General features: G+C 46.3%; 1 long non-coding RNA gene across 1 annotated transcript; it reads right to left on the bottom strand.

The window, feature by feature from the left end:
* Positions 1-11,809: 11,809 nt before the first annotated feature.
* Positions 11,810-12,733, bottom strand: LOC117594210. The gene is made up of 3 exons (XR_004575573.1): positions 12,616-12,733; positions 11,989-12,092; positions 11,810-11,848 (listed from the first exon to the last, which is right to left on the bottom strand). It is a non-coding gene; the product is annotated as an uncharacterized LOC117594210 (long non-coding RNA).
* Positions 12,734-17,442: the final 4,709 nt, after the last annotated feature.

Raw genomic sequence — 17,442 nt, 5'->3', positions numbered from 1 at the left:
GCTCTGAGCTCCACACATATATGGTGAGCCATTAGCAAGGCCAAATGTTCGTTTATGGTCCCCAGACCATCCTCTCAATTTAACCTACATCGTTCATTAACTGAAGATTTTAGATTTAGAGTCCAACCTATCTAATATTTTTGCAGTTTGTAAAAATGTACTTATCATTATCTATACAACAAGTCAACATTATGGTGGAAATTAAGAAACTCTTAAGAATGGCAATACAGGCAGAAAACAGATTTATGACGTCACTATAATCAAGGTACAATAAGTAATCCAAAGGAAATTCAATGTAGCCTTAAACACCTTTACATCAATACCCTATTTGTTCACTAATGTACTATTCCAGAATTCAAATTCCATGAACAAGTAGCAGGCGCTGGTTTTAAAAACACAAGTATTATCCCAGTTATCGTTGGTAAATACATATAAGAGAAACTATATTATTTAACCAAACTCAATTTAGCATTTAAAATAGGACGTCTAATTTTACGTTAATTTAAACGGAGAATAAACTGGCTTTGGCTATTTGGGGAATAAACGGGCCGTAGTCATTTTACCCTCTTTTGCAGGCTATGACTATATTTGCTGAATCCAGTCTTCAATGGAAAACAGCATGTTATCTTAATACTAAAACTTTCGCTATGGTCTGCTTCCCACTCCATACAAGGAGAGAGAAAACACTATTTTAACCCCTCATTACGAAACCACATTTTACCAAATCACAGAATCATCATTATACCAATTTCTAAGCTATCCCTCTAATTATATTTATGCCATTATTTTCTTAGACTCCTAAGTTAGCAGGCTAACACTCCCACGTGTGCCAGCCATCAGGCAAATTCAATTTCAACACAAAGGCAAAAGCCAAAAGAGTAGGCCTCGCATAATAACCATGTTAACAACGCAATGTAAGCGTTCGCCCAAACGCACTCCAAACAAGACGAAAAATTGCTATTACAAAACTTCCAAGTTAACACCAACCTCGGTAAACGAGATCCAATATTCTATCAAGGAATACTCAATGCAGCCAATCGGATCCCTCGTGCACAGGGAATACCAAAATGGACAAAAGCATTTACTAGACCGACCACAACCAGATAATGACAAATGCCCGTGACTCGGGCCATAACAAACACAAGTGGCGCGTGCATATACAACTTCTGTAGCATACTGATCCAAACCATAAGCTGACTAACAATTGCGGCAATTTTACAGGAGCCTTCTACAGGCACTGAAAGTATGAGATCCAATCTCAATTGCAAATTTAAGTCCAACCTAAATTGCAGATGTTCAAGCAGTCCAACCGCTTATAATCCAGCACTAATCGCAACGCAATAGGTTAGCAGCATAGGAATGGTTGTCAGGCCTAACTACAGTCGCGATTAACCAAAACACCACACTTCACAAACACACATACAGGAGCACGCTATACTCCATCACGCAGTCCAACTGCTGCACGGGAATTGGTGTCAGGACATGGAACAAAAACGACATGTTTCTAACTACAGCCGCCCTGACTGCAATACTCAAAAAAACTTCTAGTCACCATACTTACTCAAATCCATCTATCAATTTCTACAAAACCATCAAATCTGACTTACAAAAACAACCACATTGTTTACTAAAGCATATGAAAACTGTATTAAGGAACAATCTCACCGGTTGATGCTCCCTCTGGTCCCCTGTCTGACCGTCCGCACCCCTCCCTCAGGCGGTTCAGCGTTCCTGCGTGTTCCCGTTGAATCACTCGCGGCAAGGCCAAAGAGATTACGGGTGTGTACACCTGGTGTGTACAACTCCCCACTTTTGGAACTTTTCTTGAAACTCGTAGACATGCTCAACACTTCCAAAGCGGAGCAGAAAACGGCCTCCAGCGGCCCACAGCATTTCCACGTTCACAACGAAAAGGTCCACAGAGCTTATGACTCCAACGATGCAGTGTCCCGATCGGGCCTCCAAGGAGACCCACCTATCGGTCCAGCTGAACTCTGCGGGGTGGGGTGACGGGCGATCAGAGGAGAACGAGCCATCTAACCTGAGCAAAAAAAAACTACAACACAGATCAATATACTCCACACTGTCTACACACCGTGGCCTACGCTTTCCAAACACCTTTTCATACGTTACCATGTCCATCTACCTCCAATCAGCCCGACAGGCCGCGCATCCATCACCGAATGAAAACGCCAGTCGCCGGAAAACCTGGTAACACTCAAAGAAACATTGTTCACATGTCCAAACACCATATACGTCAGTGATAATTTTTGCCGGTCCAGCGTAAACACGAGACCGGCAAAGATTTACTGTCGCACGTCCCCATGTTTCAGATTTACCCAGTAAATCTACTTTATACTCAACCAACCAGAAAGCGAAGTCAAGCTCGTCAGCCCACAAATGAGATTTTTTAAAAAGGTCCAACCTTTTACTGCAGATTTTAAACTATAAAGTCCAACTTTAAGTTTTTAGACCGATTTGCGTTCTTGCCTCCAAATTCAATTTCCGCAGGAAACCTGTACTGATCAAGCACGAGTCACAGCTCCCGTCAGGCACTCTTTCTCAGCCCGTCAAAGGATAAGCCTTTTCTGGACGATACTAGAATTCCAGAGCTTTCTCTGGCCGTGCACGGTTAACCTGTTAGGAAAGGGACTCAAACCGATCAGGATTAGGATCCCGGACGTGCCCCCAAATTGTGATGGCAATTTCTAAAATTCCAAAGTTCTATGAAAATGGTAGGTAAGACAGGAGAAATCAATTGCGCAAAAAACGGTTTTAATCTTGCTTGCAAGGAGAAAGTATACAGGTTACAAAGTAACGGTGGATAGTTTCTAAATAAAAACATCATTTCGACAGTATTTATTACATAGGAAGAAGGGGTGTGGTAAGATGCTGCCATCTGTTTCATGTCAATCAAACACCTTTCCCTTTGTTCTATCACACACGTCAAATGCTATCTTCCCCCACCTTATCCTTCCTGCAATAATGTTTACCCAAAGGGGCCAACTGACCTTACTGCCCCCTTGCTGTATCTTCTCCTATCCTGTCCTAAAACCCATTGATCTCCATCTGGACAGACAATAGATGCCCCCTATGCAAATACCAGATCCCACACATTCCTTTACCTATCTTAACAGTGGGACTCACTTCTTTATACAGTCAGAATACATTGTATATAGAAATTTCCACAACAACTCACTTTAAGAACAGTGATTTACAGAAGGTAGAGAGCTTATTGGGCCTAAAACATGCTTTTGGCACTGTGTACCATCTACAGTCCCAGGGAAAGGTAGAAAGGATGAATCAAAACTTAAAAAACAAGTTGGCTAAGATATGTGCACAGACTAAATTGAACTGGGTGGATGAACTGCCATTGGCACTCATGACGATTCAATGCTCGTTAAATCAGACCACTGGGTTCACCCCATACGAGCTGCTGACGGGGAGACAGTTTCCAGGACCAGCCGCGGGGCCTGCGGTCCCGGAAGGGGAAAAGTGGCCCAAAGATCACAGAATGTATTTTGATGAATTGCGAGCTCTTGTTTCAGAATGCACCAACAGAGTCGGAGAACGGAGGGACCTGCACCTGCTGGACCAGAACCTGCCCCAGGCGGAGTGGGTGCTGCTGAAGGTCATAAAGCGAAAGTGGTCGGAGCCAAGGTGGACGGGTCCTCATCAGGTGGTGGAGAGAACGAGTCATGCGGTCCGCCTGAGGGACAAAGGAGAGACCTGGTACCATTGGAGCCAGTGTACAACAGCGCAGGAGCCAGGGAGGTCGCTGACGGACCTCATCCAAACCGGGAAGGGGGAGCTTTCCCCAGTGTGGACGGAAGGAGGACCAGCACCAGCCGGACCGGTGCCAGGAGCGGACCCCAGGACACGGCGGGACTACGAGCGAGTGAAGGAGACAAAGGACGGCGCCAGGGGAATAGACTCTTAGGGGAAGGAACTGAAGAATACTGTAACAAAAGGGGGTATAGGACACCGAGTGGCGCCTACCAAGATGACAGGGTTACAGAGAAAGGTCTGAGGAGATGATAATAGAATGAAGTGGTACATGGACATTGGTGGAATAATGATGTGTGTTGTATGTTGTTACAGGTTTCCTAGGTTGTCATCGGGTCTTCATTCCCCCAGCGAAGAGGTTCGCGACCCCACCTGAGGACACCTGTTTGAGGAAATTAGGGGATATTGAATTGGACTGTCAAGGGGTCACATACGAGCATTCTGGGATAGATAATCCGCTGGAGGAATGGCTGACCTCGATGTTCGGCCAGTGGAAAGGATTGATAATTTCTGTTCTTGTATCGCTTGCTACATTTGGTGCTATAATGGTCACTTGTGGGTGTTGTTGTATCCCATGCATAAGAGGGCTTGCCATGAGAGTGATCTCTACAGCCATTGAGAAGGCTCCAGGACTGCCACCAGGGATGCTGATGCCTCTACTGGAGCAGCATGACCCGGGAGAACTGGAGTTTGGCGAATAGGGGTGATCTCTCTGGGGAGAGATCAAAAGGGGGAATTGTAGATGTATTGATTGTATAAGTTAGTGAACTGTTGTAAGCAATGAAGCAAAATATTAATTGTTTGTAATATGAGCTTTAACGGAAGGTGCAAGTAGCAGAACAGGAAACCCTGTTCAAGCGGTTGCCGGGGAGAGAAAGATTTAGTATGTCTGTCTTTTGAGAAACAGGAAGCAGGTTAGAGGCACACACACATAGTCGGACAGACAACACAGAAACCACAAGGGGGGCAAGGGGATACTTGCAGTTAAACTTATAAGGAATAGAACTGGGATTGGGCCAATGGCACACTGGCTTTGTTAACTTAACGCCTCTATCTTTTGGGCGTAGTTGAAGTATAAAATGATGTTTTGACTGTTGATCCTTAGACATTGTGCGGCGACACTTGTCTCCAAAAGCTTTTGTAATAAACGGAATATGTGGTACGGTAATTGACTTGACTCCTGGTGTTTTATTCTCCTTTCCAACAAACCAACTCGGGGAAGTGTTAGACTTCAACAATTTTGGGGGGTCGGTCCGGGATTGGAAAAATAATTCGACTTGGTCCAGTTGACCTATACGGGACTCACAGGTTCCAGCACTGGTGCATCATAAAAAAGGTAAGCAGAGCCTGTTATATCTAAATCTGCGTATTGGCTGTGAACTAAATTGTGAACCTGTGGAGAATGTAGTGGTACTGGTTTAAATTCAGGAGGGCGAGGCAATTGGTATTGGTTCTCGGGTTGACTACCCCAGACCACTTCCCGACGGGGATGGTGGAGATTGTAAGCAGGAGACTTGACAATCAGTCGGGTGAACGGCCCGAGGAGATAGGGACACCTCGAACATAACGGGTGAGATAGAATCTCACATACTGGTTTAAATTCAATTGGTATTTGTTCTCGGGTTGACTACCCCACACCACTTCCTGACGTGGACGGTGGAGATTGTAAGTAAGAAACTTGACAATCAGTCGGGTTAAAGGCCCGAGGACTTAGGGGCACCTCGAAATATTTATTGTGTGTAAAAGTTCAAGTTCAGCAGGGTTAGAGGCCCGGGGAGTTTGGAACTCCCCAAATTTTTATAAGAGAACTGGGTTCAAGTCCCAAAAGTGTTGGGTCAGGGACCCGTTAATCATTCTGAGTCTGGGACTCCCAGTAACATAAGTCAGGGAGAAATGGACGGGGAGTTTGAGAGAGAAGTAGATGACGATGTGTGGGGTCCAGGCATGGGAAAATGGAAAAAATTGGGGATACAGGTGGCAAATGTAATGACAATTGTAGGCAGGATGGACCCAATTCAGAAAGAAAAAGAAGAGATCACGTGGAAAGGACGGAAGACTATCACGTGGAGTTAGCCACGTGGAATCTAAGTGGACAAAGCCACGTGGACACGACAGAGCACCATCACGAGGACTAAGTCACCTGGAAAGGACAGAGTACCATCACGTGGACCAAGTCACGTGGAAAGGACGGAGGACCATCACGTGGACTAAGGCACATGGAAAGGACGGAGGACCATCACGTGGAGTAAGCCACGTGGAATCTAAGTGGACAAAGCCACGTGGACACAACGGAGCACCATCACGTGGACTAAGTCACATGGAAAGGACGGAGTACCATCACGAGGACTAAGTCATGTGGAAAGAACAGAGGACCATCACGTGGACCAGGTCACCTGGAAAGGACGGAGGACCATCACGTGGACTAAGCCACTTGGAAAGGACTGAAGACCATCACGTGGAGTAAGCCACATGGAATCTAAGTGGACTAAGCCACATGGAAAGGACGGAGGACCATCACGTGGAGTAGGCCACGTGGAATCTAAGTGGACTAAGCCACGTGGACACGACAGAGCACCGTCACATGGAAAGGACAGAGTACCATCACGTGGAGTAAGCCAGGTGGAATCTAAGTGGACTAAGCCACATGGACACGACAGAGCACCATCACGTGGACTAAGTCACATGGAAAGGACGGAGTAGCATCACGAGGACTAAGTCACGTGGAAAGGACAGAGTACCATCAGGTGGACCAAGTCACGTGGAAAGAACGGAGGATCATCACGTGGACCAAGTCACGTGGAAAGAACAGAGGACCATCACGTGGACCAGGTCACCTGGAAAGAACGGAGGACCATCACGTGGACTAAGCCACTTGGAAAGGACTGAGGACCATCACGTGGAGTAAGCCACATGGAATCTAAGTGGACTAAGCCACATGGAAAGGACGGAGGACCATCACGTGGAGTAAGCCACGTGGAATCTAAGTGGACAAAGCCACGTGGAAAGGACGGAGGACCATCACGTGGAGTAGGCCACATGGAATCTAAGTGGACAAAGCCACGTGGACACGACAGAGCACCATCACGTGGACTAAGTCACATGGAAAGGACGGAGGACCATCACGTGGACTAAGCCACGTGGACACGACAGAGCACCATCACGTGGACTAAGTCACATGGAAAGGACAGAGTACCATCACGTGGAGTAAGCCAGGTGGAATCTAAGTGGACTAAGCCACATGGACACGACAGAGCACCATCACGTGGACTAAGTCACATGGAAAGGACAGAGTACCATCACGTGGAGTAAGCCAGGTGGAATCTAAGTGGACTAAGCCACATGGACACGACAGAGCACCATCACGTGGACTAAGTCACATGGAAAGGACGGAGGACCATCACGTGGAGTAAGCCACGTGGACACGACAGAGCACCATCACATGGACTAAGTCACATGGAAAGGACGGAGGACCATCACGTGGAGTAAGCCACGTGGACACGACAGAGCACCATCACGTGGACTAAGTCACATGGAAAGGACGGAGGACCATCACGTGGACTAAGCCACTTGGAAAGGACTGAGGACCATCACGTGGAGTAAGCCACGTGGAATCTAAGTGGACTAAGCCACGTGGACACGACAGAGCACCATCACGTGGAGTAAGTCACATGGAAAGGACAGAGGACCATCACGTGGAGTAAGTCACGTGGAAAGGACACAGGACCATCACGTGGACTCCCCGTCAGCAGCTCGTATGGGGTGAACCCGGTGGTCTGGTTTAACGAGCATCGAATCATGAGTGCCAGTGGCAGTGCATCTACCCAGTTCAATTTGGTCTGTGCACATATCTTAGCCAACTTGATCTTTAAATTTTGGTTCATACTTTCTACCCTTCCCTGGGACTGTGGGTGGTATACTGTGCCAAAAGCATGCTTTAGGCCCAATAAGCTCTCTACCTTCTGTAAGTCATTGTTCTCAAAGTGAGTCACGTTGTCTGACCTGATTTTCTCCGGAAACCTGTGTCTGGGAATGTACAGGTTCACTAAACACTTAATCACTGTCTGACTGTCCTCACTCCTAGCCAGCCAGGCCTCTGGCCACCCTGTGAACATGTCCACACATAATAACATGTAACGGCACCCCCGTACTGGTTCCCCCATGTCCGTGTAATCACTATCTCCTGTCCGGGTCTCATCATCATTGGGAACGCCCCATCTCGGGTTTAATCGTTGGTTTTGGATTGTGGTGAGTATCTGTGGTGAAGCTATCGTGTCCTTTGCATTTTATGATTGCTACCTTTTCGGGCAGGTCCAGGGCCTTGGCTAGTTCTCTCATCTCCGCCTCGTGTTTAATCGGTTTGTCCCCTGCTGTTCTAAACCCAGCTTTTAACCACTGTCCTAGCTCCACGTGTGCTGCGCCTACCGCGTATGCCGAATCTGTGTAAAGGTTTACTCTCTTCCCTTTGGCCTGCGTGAGTGCCTCTATCACAGCTCTCACTTCTGCTCTCTGGGCTGACTGCAGTCCTTGGAGCCTCTCTGCTTTCACTGTAACTAAACCCTCTGGTGTTAGTTTCACTACCGCAAACGCCGCCCTCAGCCCATCTTGTTCTTGTCTGAAACAACACCCATCAGTGAAGAGGTCCTCTGCCCCCAGATCGGTTCGTGTCTTACTCTCCCTCACTACCTCTTGCACCCACTAATGTGGTAGCCCTGTCCCCATCCGGTATGCTATATTTATCCCCTCGTGTGTGAAAATCAAATTTGGAGCCCCGAGAATTTTGCTTAGGTGTTGTTGCCTGAGGGAAGTCATAGTGAACATCTGTGAATTTACATACGACACTACACTGTGTGTTGTGAGTATCTGAAGTTGATGTCCCATCACTATGTGTGCGCATATTTGAATGAGTTTCACCACCCCCGCGACGTGCTGTGAGCAGGTGGTGTGCCTTTTTTCGGTTTTGTCAAATCCTACGCTTATGTACATGAGGATGTTCCTACCCCCCCCCCCCTTTTTCCTGAAACAGGACCCCGTTCATGACTTGTCCTGTTTCAGAAACATCTCGAAAAAAGGGTTTTATGTAGTCGGGAATTGCCAAATCAGCTGCGGTGGCTAGTTGTTGCTTCAGCAGAATGAAGGCCTGGTCGGCCGGGCAAGTACAATTGAGTGTGGCTTTAAGTTTACGCATTCCCTGCTCTTTAACGAGAGCTCTAAGTGGCTCTGTGAGCCCTGTACCCCATGAGCCCAGGAATGACAGCATTTCCTGAACAGTAGTGGGTTTGGGATGGTGGAGAATGGTTGTGCGGTGTGCTGGTGAAAGCCCCGCTCCCTTCTGCGAGATTACTCTACCCAGAAAGGAGACCTGTGTTCTTACCAACTGTAGTTTTTCTTTCGACACCTTGAACCCTTTCTCAGCCAGTCTGGTGAGGACCGTCATTGTAGCTTGAATGCAGGCGGCCACCGTCGGAGCCGCCAGCAGCAGGTCATCTACATATTGGACCAAAGTTACCCCTGTCGGCAGGCAGCATCCCTGCAGCGCTTTTCTCAGTACCTGGTTGAATATGCCAGGGGAAAGCACAAACCCCTGTGGTAGTCTCGTGTATCGCCATTGTCAACCCCTATGTGTGAAAGAAAAGATGTCACGAAGTTCATCTGCTAGTGGGAGACAGAAAAAAGCATTAGCCAGGTCAATGTAGGTAAACCATTTTTGATCAGGGGTCAAATTAGTGAGTGCTTCTAAATATACCCAATCGGTCCCTGGTGCCTCTAACCGATATGTCTTACAACTGGGTGAGTACCATACATTTGGCGCCTGAGTGGGTGTCCAATCAGTGCTATCGACCGCCCTTTTAACCATGGGCCCCTGGTCTTTCGCTTGGTGTTTAGGATGCAGGGCCAGTGAGGCATGCGGGACGGACTCGTCCGCCATCATGTACCACTGTTCCTGCTCGTCTGTCAACTGTACATCTGCCGCTATCCCTTCCGGGCCTGCATATATGAATATAGACCCAATCTGCCACGTGTCCCCACACACTACATCCCCAACCCCTCTCTATACACCTCGTCGCCCTGTCGATCACAAAAAATAGGGTTACATGAGGGGGGTCTGGCGGAGGAAAGTACGGCTCAAGGAGGGAGATCCACGGCCTCCCCTTGAAGTATTGTGATAGAATGCCCTGTTTGTCCGGTATCAATAGTCCCCAGTACATCTCCGCTATTTCACCCTTCACCGGTTGTACAAGGTACTGCCCTTTGCATGAGGTATCAGGTCCGCACACTAATTTATTTATTACGCATACGGTTCATACCGCTACAAGGACCAACAACCATGACATCTATTTCACCACATAGTAGGTGGAATATAGTTTTTTGTAAATTTTGTTCGAGCCAACTACAAGGAGCGCAACCGTGCACTGGTAGCTTGGGGAGGCCGACCACGTGCATCCAGGCCTACGTGGAACCAGACGGACCAGAGGACAGGCTGCTGACCATGGGGCTACAGGAGAGACGACTACAGTTATCTTCCACTCTCTTCTCCCTCCCTCTACTTTCCCGGTCTCCCTTTGGTTTTCTATCCTCCCTCCCTCTACTCTATCCTCATTGTAGGTGTGTCCAGAGCAGAGACCAGGTCCAGGGAGTTGATCCCAAGGGCTTCTACCCCTCCTACACCCTGTGTGTCAACAGCACCATACCAGGGAGAACCAAAACTACAATTCCTCAGTGGGGGAAGGACTTTGTATGACAACCTGGGCCTTTTTTCCCTCCAGCATTCACTGACCATTCTATACTGACACTAAATAGTGACAAAAGAGACAAAACAGAGAAACAAAATCAGGATTATGATTTAGCACTGAGAAAGTTAGATATCCAGAAGCTGCAAGTGGAGACCAGCAGAGAAATCAGAAGGATGGAACTGAAAGCAGAAACGGAGACTAAAATACAGATACGGCAGCTTGAGCTGGCTGCTGGAGTAGCTCCCTCCTCACCAGTGGGTAGAGAGGGGCCTTTTGATGTTGGGAGAAACATAGCTGTCGTTCCTCCATTCAGAGAAGCAGAAGTGGATTCCTACTTCTCCGCTTTTGAGAGAGTAGCAGGGGCTCTTCGCTGGCCTAAGGAGGTCTGGTCTTTGCTGCTCCAGTGTAGGCTGACAGGGAAGGCACAGGAGGTGGTGGCGTCTCTGTCCCTGGAAGAGAGCGGAGATTATGAGGTGGTGAAAGCTGCATGTGTTGTGCAACCAGGTACCCAGAGGCTATCCCTCTCCGAAAGATAACAGCAAATGCAGTACTCATTAAGTTCTTTACCACGTTCGGATTGCCTAGGGTGTTACAGTCGGACCATGGGTCCAATTTCACATCCTCTTTGTTTGCGTCAGTGTTGAGGTCCTTGGCAATAACACATCAGAAGTCCAGTGCCTACTACCCTGAAAGTCAGGGAGCCTTAGAGAGATGGCACCAAACGCTGAAAGGCATGTTAAAGAAATATTGTTTGTCTACACAGTCAGACTGGGACGAGGGGGTTCCTTTTGTACTGTTTGCCATTAGGGAAGCAACTCAGGAATCCCTGGGGTTCAGCCCTAACGACCTCATACTCGGCCATACAGTGCAAGGACCATTACATGTGTTAAAGGAACAAATGCTGAGTTCAACGCAGAGTACAGTGAGTAATGTATTGGACTATGTGACCAAGACCTGTGAAAGGTTGCATAAAGCATGTGAACTAGCTAAGGAGTCTCTTTCCAGCACCCAGAAACGGATGAAAATAAGGTATGACAAAAAGGCTGTGAAACGTGTGTTTGTCCCTGGAGATCAGGTACTAGTGTTGTTACCGGTGCCAGGTTCATCTTTATCAGCTCATTATTGTGGTCCATACACTGTGGAAAAATGCACAAGTGAAACAAATTACATCATAAGAACCCCTGAGAGGAGGCGCCCTCACCGCTTATGCCATGTTAATATGCTCAAAGAATACAGCACCGTAAATGTTAACAAACCTGTTAGCCCAACAAAGTCCAGTCCATGTGGTGCTCCAGGTCCGGTAGCTGGGATGCTGGTTGCAAAGGTCTGCCCTGAGGATGACATGGAGGACGGTTTAAAAGAACAGTCTGGTATAAGGATCAGTGAAAGGTTAAACAATTCAGAAATGAAGAAAGTGTTGCCGTCTATAATGGTGCATTTAGACAACAAGAAACAGGAAGAACTCATTCACCTCATTCATTCGTTTCCCAGTCTCTTTCAGGACGTTCCCGGCCGCACAACAGTGTTGGAGCATGACATTGACGTAGGAAATGCGTCGCCCATCAGAATGCACCCCTACCGTGTTAACGCCAGAAAAAGAGAGGTAATGAGGAAGGAAACTGAGTATCTAACTAAAAACAACATGGCTATACCTAGCCACAGTCCGTGGAGCTCTCCCTGTATTTTGGTACCCAAACCAGACGGTACTTCTAGGTTGTGTACGGATTATAGGCGAGTAAACGCTATTACCGTACCTAATTCATATCATATGCCCAGAATTGACGATTGCGTTGATACCATTGGTTCAGCGGTTTATGTCAGCAAATTAGATATGCTGAAGGGATATTGGCAGGTGCCGTCGTTTAGCAGCAACCTCCCTAACGCTGAATTTAGCGAAATGTGATTTCGGCAAGGCAACAGTGACCTACTTAGGGAAGGAAGTAGGTAGGGGCGAGGTACGTCCCATAAGTAGGAAAGTGGAAGCTATCGTTTCATATCCTGTGCCAACCACCAGACGCCAGCTGCGGCGATTTGTTGGTATGGTTGGTTATTACCGTACATTCTGTAAGAATTTCTCTACCGTAATAGCGCCTCTCACCTCATTACTGAGCCCGAAGGTACAGTTTACGTGGTCTGCAGAGTGTCAACAGGCGTTTGAGTCAGCTAAGGCTCTTCTCTGTTCCTCCCCGGTTTTAGCAGCACCCGATCCCAGCAAGCCTTTCAAGCTGGAAGTCGATGCCAGTAGTATGGGTGCAGGGGCAGTTCTGCTACAGGAGGATGATGAAGGGATCGATAGGCCCGTTTGTTTCTATTCTAAGAAATTCACACCCTGTCAGACACGTTATTCTACAATCGAGCAAGAGACGTTGGCACTACTGTTAGCGTTACAATTCTTTGAAGTGTATGTTGGGTCTAGTGCCTTACCTGTGGTTGTTTACACCGATCATAATCTTCTAGTTTTCCTCAGCAGGATGTACAACAGCAACAGACTGTTGATGCGGTGGGCGTTGATTGTGCAGGGATACAACCTAACTATCCACCATATTAAGGGTTCCAACAACGTTGTTGCTGACGCGCTCTCGCGAGTCTGGTGAGACTTCCGCTGCCGGAGTAATTGTTTACAGGGAACGTTGCGTACAGATTGGTGACACTAACTATTCATTGTGTCTTTTTGTGGTGGGCGTGTTACGTCCCCTGTTCAATATCTCTGTAGTGTTCTGTGTATGTGTTTTGTTCTGCTCTATATGTGGGTCTTCTCAGTACAGGTGACAATGTTCTTCAATCAAGCTCATCAATGACTCCACCTACCCCGTTACCCGGTTCAGCTGTTTCCACTCATCATCTGTCCCATCATGCATTTCTGAGCAGTATATGTACTTCTGGACGTAACAGGATTTCTGAACCGTTCCTGGCCCCTGCACCGCTAGTCGAAGCCGGGGTTGTGGACTGTGGCACGATAACCGTTCCTGTCAGTAACTGGTCACCGATGGGACAACAGGGTCCTAGGGGGAATATGGGTGTCTCCTCCCCTCCTTTTCCCTTCCCCTCCCCTTGCTCTCCAGTTCTCCCGTTTGTCGCTCTCCCTATCCTGTGTCCTCCTACTCTCTCCTTAACACAGGCACCCAGACAACAGAGAAAGGGCCGGAGGTCAGACGGACCAGCTTCAGTGATTCATCGCACTCCTTCTGCCAGTGGGGAACACACTCCACTTCGGGGAAGACCAGACTGGCACTCTTGTGATGAGGAGTCTGGGGATGACACTGCACAACAGGCAGGGCCTTTTGTCCCTCCTGCATCGGGGGTCCGCTCAGGTCAGGGGGCCCTCTTTGAATCAGATTTATCTTCAGAGGAGGGACACCCAATTGAGGAGGGAGACTCAGATTTCCCCATTCCGCTGACCCCTCCACCGGTGGGACCTCCAGTTCAGAACACTCCAGTTTTCAGGAAACCACGGGTCTCCTCACCTTTGTCACTGCAGAGACCTTTTAGGCACATGACCACTTTGAATAAAATAGGAGACTGGAGGGTTATACACAAATGTAAATTGGTAATGTTAGGGGACTCTAACCTCTCTAGAATACCCCCCTTTACACAGAAGGACTTGCAAATTGACTGTTATCCCGGGGCCACATTCAGAAATGCTGAAGCTATTTTGGTCAGCTCTAGGGCCTCTCCCTCGGTACAGACTTTGATCCTGGCTTTTGGGATAAACAACAGGACTCAGAGTCCTGAAAAGACATCTATTAAACAATTACAGGGGGCTGTCAGGATAGCTAAGCAAGCCTGTCCTGTTGCACAAGTTGTGGTCCCGCTCATCAACTTTTCCAGTACTCTGCCACAGTTGGAAAGGGAGAATTTGTCCAGATTGAACGCCTATATTGCCAAACATCAATGCTTCCTCCCCAAACTACCAGGGGAATTGTTTGAGACTGAAAGGGACAATGTTCACTGGACCCAGAGTACAGCTCAACGCATACTTGATCATTGGCTTAGATGTTTAAACAAATAGTCCCCGTGAATCCTACATCGGGTACGGGGGACAAGAATGTGATTAACCTGTCAAAACATTTTATTCCCACGGGAGCACAATTGACATTACTGAATAAGGGCTTAACTTTTATCCCAACGGTAGACGGCCATAACAACCCTAAGGTTAGAAGTCAAATCAGACACGACCTCCAGCAATATCATAGGAGAATCAAATTGGTCGTATATTTTGAGGATCAACCTGATTCAGAACCATTACCATTCACTCATAGATCTACCTGGGTCCCTCTGGCAGACAAGTTACCATCTAGTGTACTGCGTTTAATTAAAGATTTAATTGACTACTTCCAAACAGATTTCACTATTGGCAGAACTGAGTCAAACCTAGATCATTTGGAAATCAGAGCACATAAGGCATTGCTTTCTGACAAAACAATAGTCATCAAACCTGCTGACAAGGGCAGTGCAATAGTAATTATGGATAGAGAACAATATCTGTGGGAGGGTTATAGACAACTTAACGACACTACATATTATACCAAACTGGACAAACCCATTTATATGGACACAGTTCCTATGGTTGATAGACTTCTTAACTCCCTTAAGACTAAGAGGTATATCAATCATAAACAAAAAGTATATCTGCAAGGGGCCCCTGAACCCCGAGCTAGGTTATTCTATATGCTACCTAAGATTCATAAAGCCAGGTTATCCTGGAATAGGGCTGGTGAAATTCCACCTGGTAGACCTATTGTTTCAGATTGTAACAGTGAAACCTATTTCACTGCTGTATATATTGATTTCTTCTTAAATCCTCTCTCGATTGGACACCCTAGTTATGTTAGGACACTAACCATTTTGTAGATATAATTAAAAATCTCACCATTCCTGTAAATTCCTTTTTGTTTACAATGGATGTAGACAGTCTCTGTACTAATATTGATATAAAGGAGGGTATCCAGTCAATTAAAAACATTTTTATTAAATATCCGGATAGTAGAACACCTGATAAGGAACTCCTTGAATTATTGAATATAAATTTATCCAGAAATGATTTCGAATTCGATGGTAATTCTTATTTACAGATTAAAGGGACTGCCATGGGAAAGAAATTTGCCCCAGCATATGCCAATATATTCATGGCAGAGTGGGAGGCTTCTGCCCTGGCTGCCTGTCCCAAACAACCCTTGCAGTATTATAGATTCCTAGATGACATTTGGGGGATTTGGACTCACTCGAGGGAGGATTTTGAGATTTTTCTTACCACTTTAAACAATCATATTGCATCAATTAAGGTCAAATCCACGTGGAGTGATACTTCGGTGGATTTCCTGGACACCTCCACCTATAAAGGCCCTACATTTAATAACACAGGCAAATTGGACATCAAGGTATTTTTCAAAGAGACGGACACACATGCCCTTTTATTTCGGTCCAGCTTCCATCCACAACACACATATGCAGGCCTCCTTAAGTCCCAACTTCTCAGGTTCCACAGGATTTGTACGAGAGTTGAGGACTTTAGGTGGGCTACTCAAATATTATTTTCTGCTTTGACCACTAGAGGATATACTAAAACCATAAAACATATTCACCCTACACTGTAAAGTTAATGAGGGTGATTAGGAAACATTTCACTTCCTTTATAGAACATTCTAACCACTTACCTGACCACAGATTGATTGCGGCATATAGACGCAATAAAAACTTGCAGGATACATTAGTAAAAGCTAAATTGAAACCCCTATCTCCCCCTAAACAGATGGGCAAGGGAGACTTCTTTAAACATTCCTTTTGGGTTACAAACCGGCATAATGGTGAGGTTTTCAAGACCCAGGGGAATACCAGTGTCCAAACTAAAAACTGTGTATCTGATTAAGTGCAGACACTGCACTCTCCAATATGTGGGTGAGACTGGAAACACTATTGACAAGATTCACTCAACATAGATATACTATTACTAAGAGAAAGGACACTGGTACTCCCCTGGTCCAACATTTTATTGCACAGGGCTGGTCCCAATTGGAAGCTACAATATTAGAGGCCAATTCGAGATGGTCCACTGCCCAGAGGAGGAGGGCTGAAAGGCTTTGGATCCACAAACTTAGTACAATTCAACCTTTAGGTTTGAATGAGGGGTGAAGGTCCTGGGGTTGACCGCGGGCACATAGTTTATGCACTGGTGCCTCTGGCACCCACTCTGTTTGTTTCCTAACCCTAAACCCTAACCCTAAACCCTAGCCCTAACCCTAACCATTGAATTCCATTACCTAACCCTAATCCGAGTCTTTTGACTCTGATGTGGTTGTATCTAACCCTGATCCATTTCTTTTATCCTAACCTTAACCTCTAGATTCCTGGACCTAATCCCAACCCCTTAACCCTAACCTTGACCCCCTTCTTTGTTTCGGTTTTTAAATAATTTGACCCTCAGCTTTGGATTTAAAATTTGAGAGTGGACCTTTTTACAGTTTTGTACAATCGCTATGACAGTTTTTTCAATACATTTAACAAGTTTCCTAAACTCTTAACACAGCTAGCACAACATCCATCTTTGTAGGCTATACAATTAACACATTTCTTGTTGTTTTGACACAAAATGCATACAGTTAACACAAATTTAAAATGCTTGAACTTCTTTTACACACAAGCTCAACCAAGACCAAAACAATGTAATTTTACAGTCAAATTTACAAATGCTTTCACACTGTATGTCAGAACAGATAACACCATGTTCTAAACATAACCTTACAGGCTAAAGTCAAGGTAAACAGCTGTTTATATTGTGAATTGAAACACAAATATATTCCCCGTATCTCATTCCATTGCTAATGAGAAACAGCTTATTGAAGTTATGCAAATATATAAATCACAGCTGATTCCCATCTAGGAAGCACACTCAGGTGTTGAGGTTCTTTCAATCGCAGGATCATATGTT

Source organism: Esox lucius, unplaced genomic scaffold, assembly GCF_011004845.1.
Source record: "Esox lucius isolate fEsoLuc1 unplaced genomic scaffold, fEsoLuc1.pri scaffold_42_arrow_ctg1, whole genome shotgun sequence".
Taxonomy (NCBI): domain Eukaryota; kingdom Metazoa; phylum Chordata; class Actinopteri; order Esociformes; family Esocidae; genus Esox; species Esox lucius.
This window is presented reverse-complemented; position numbering and strand designations above follow the sequence as displayed.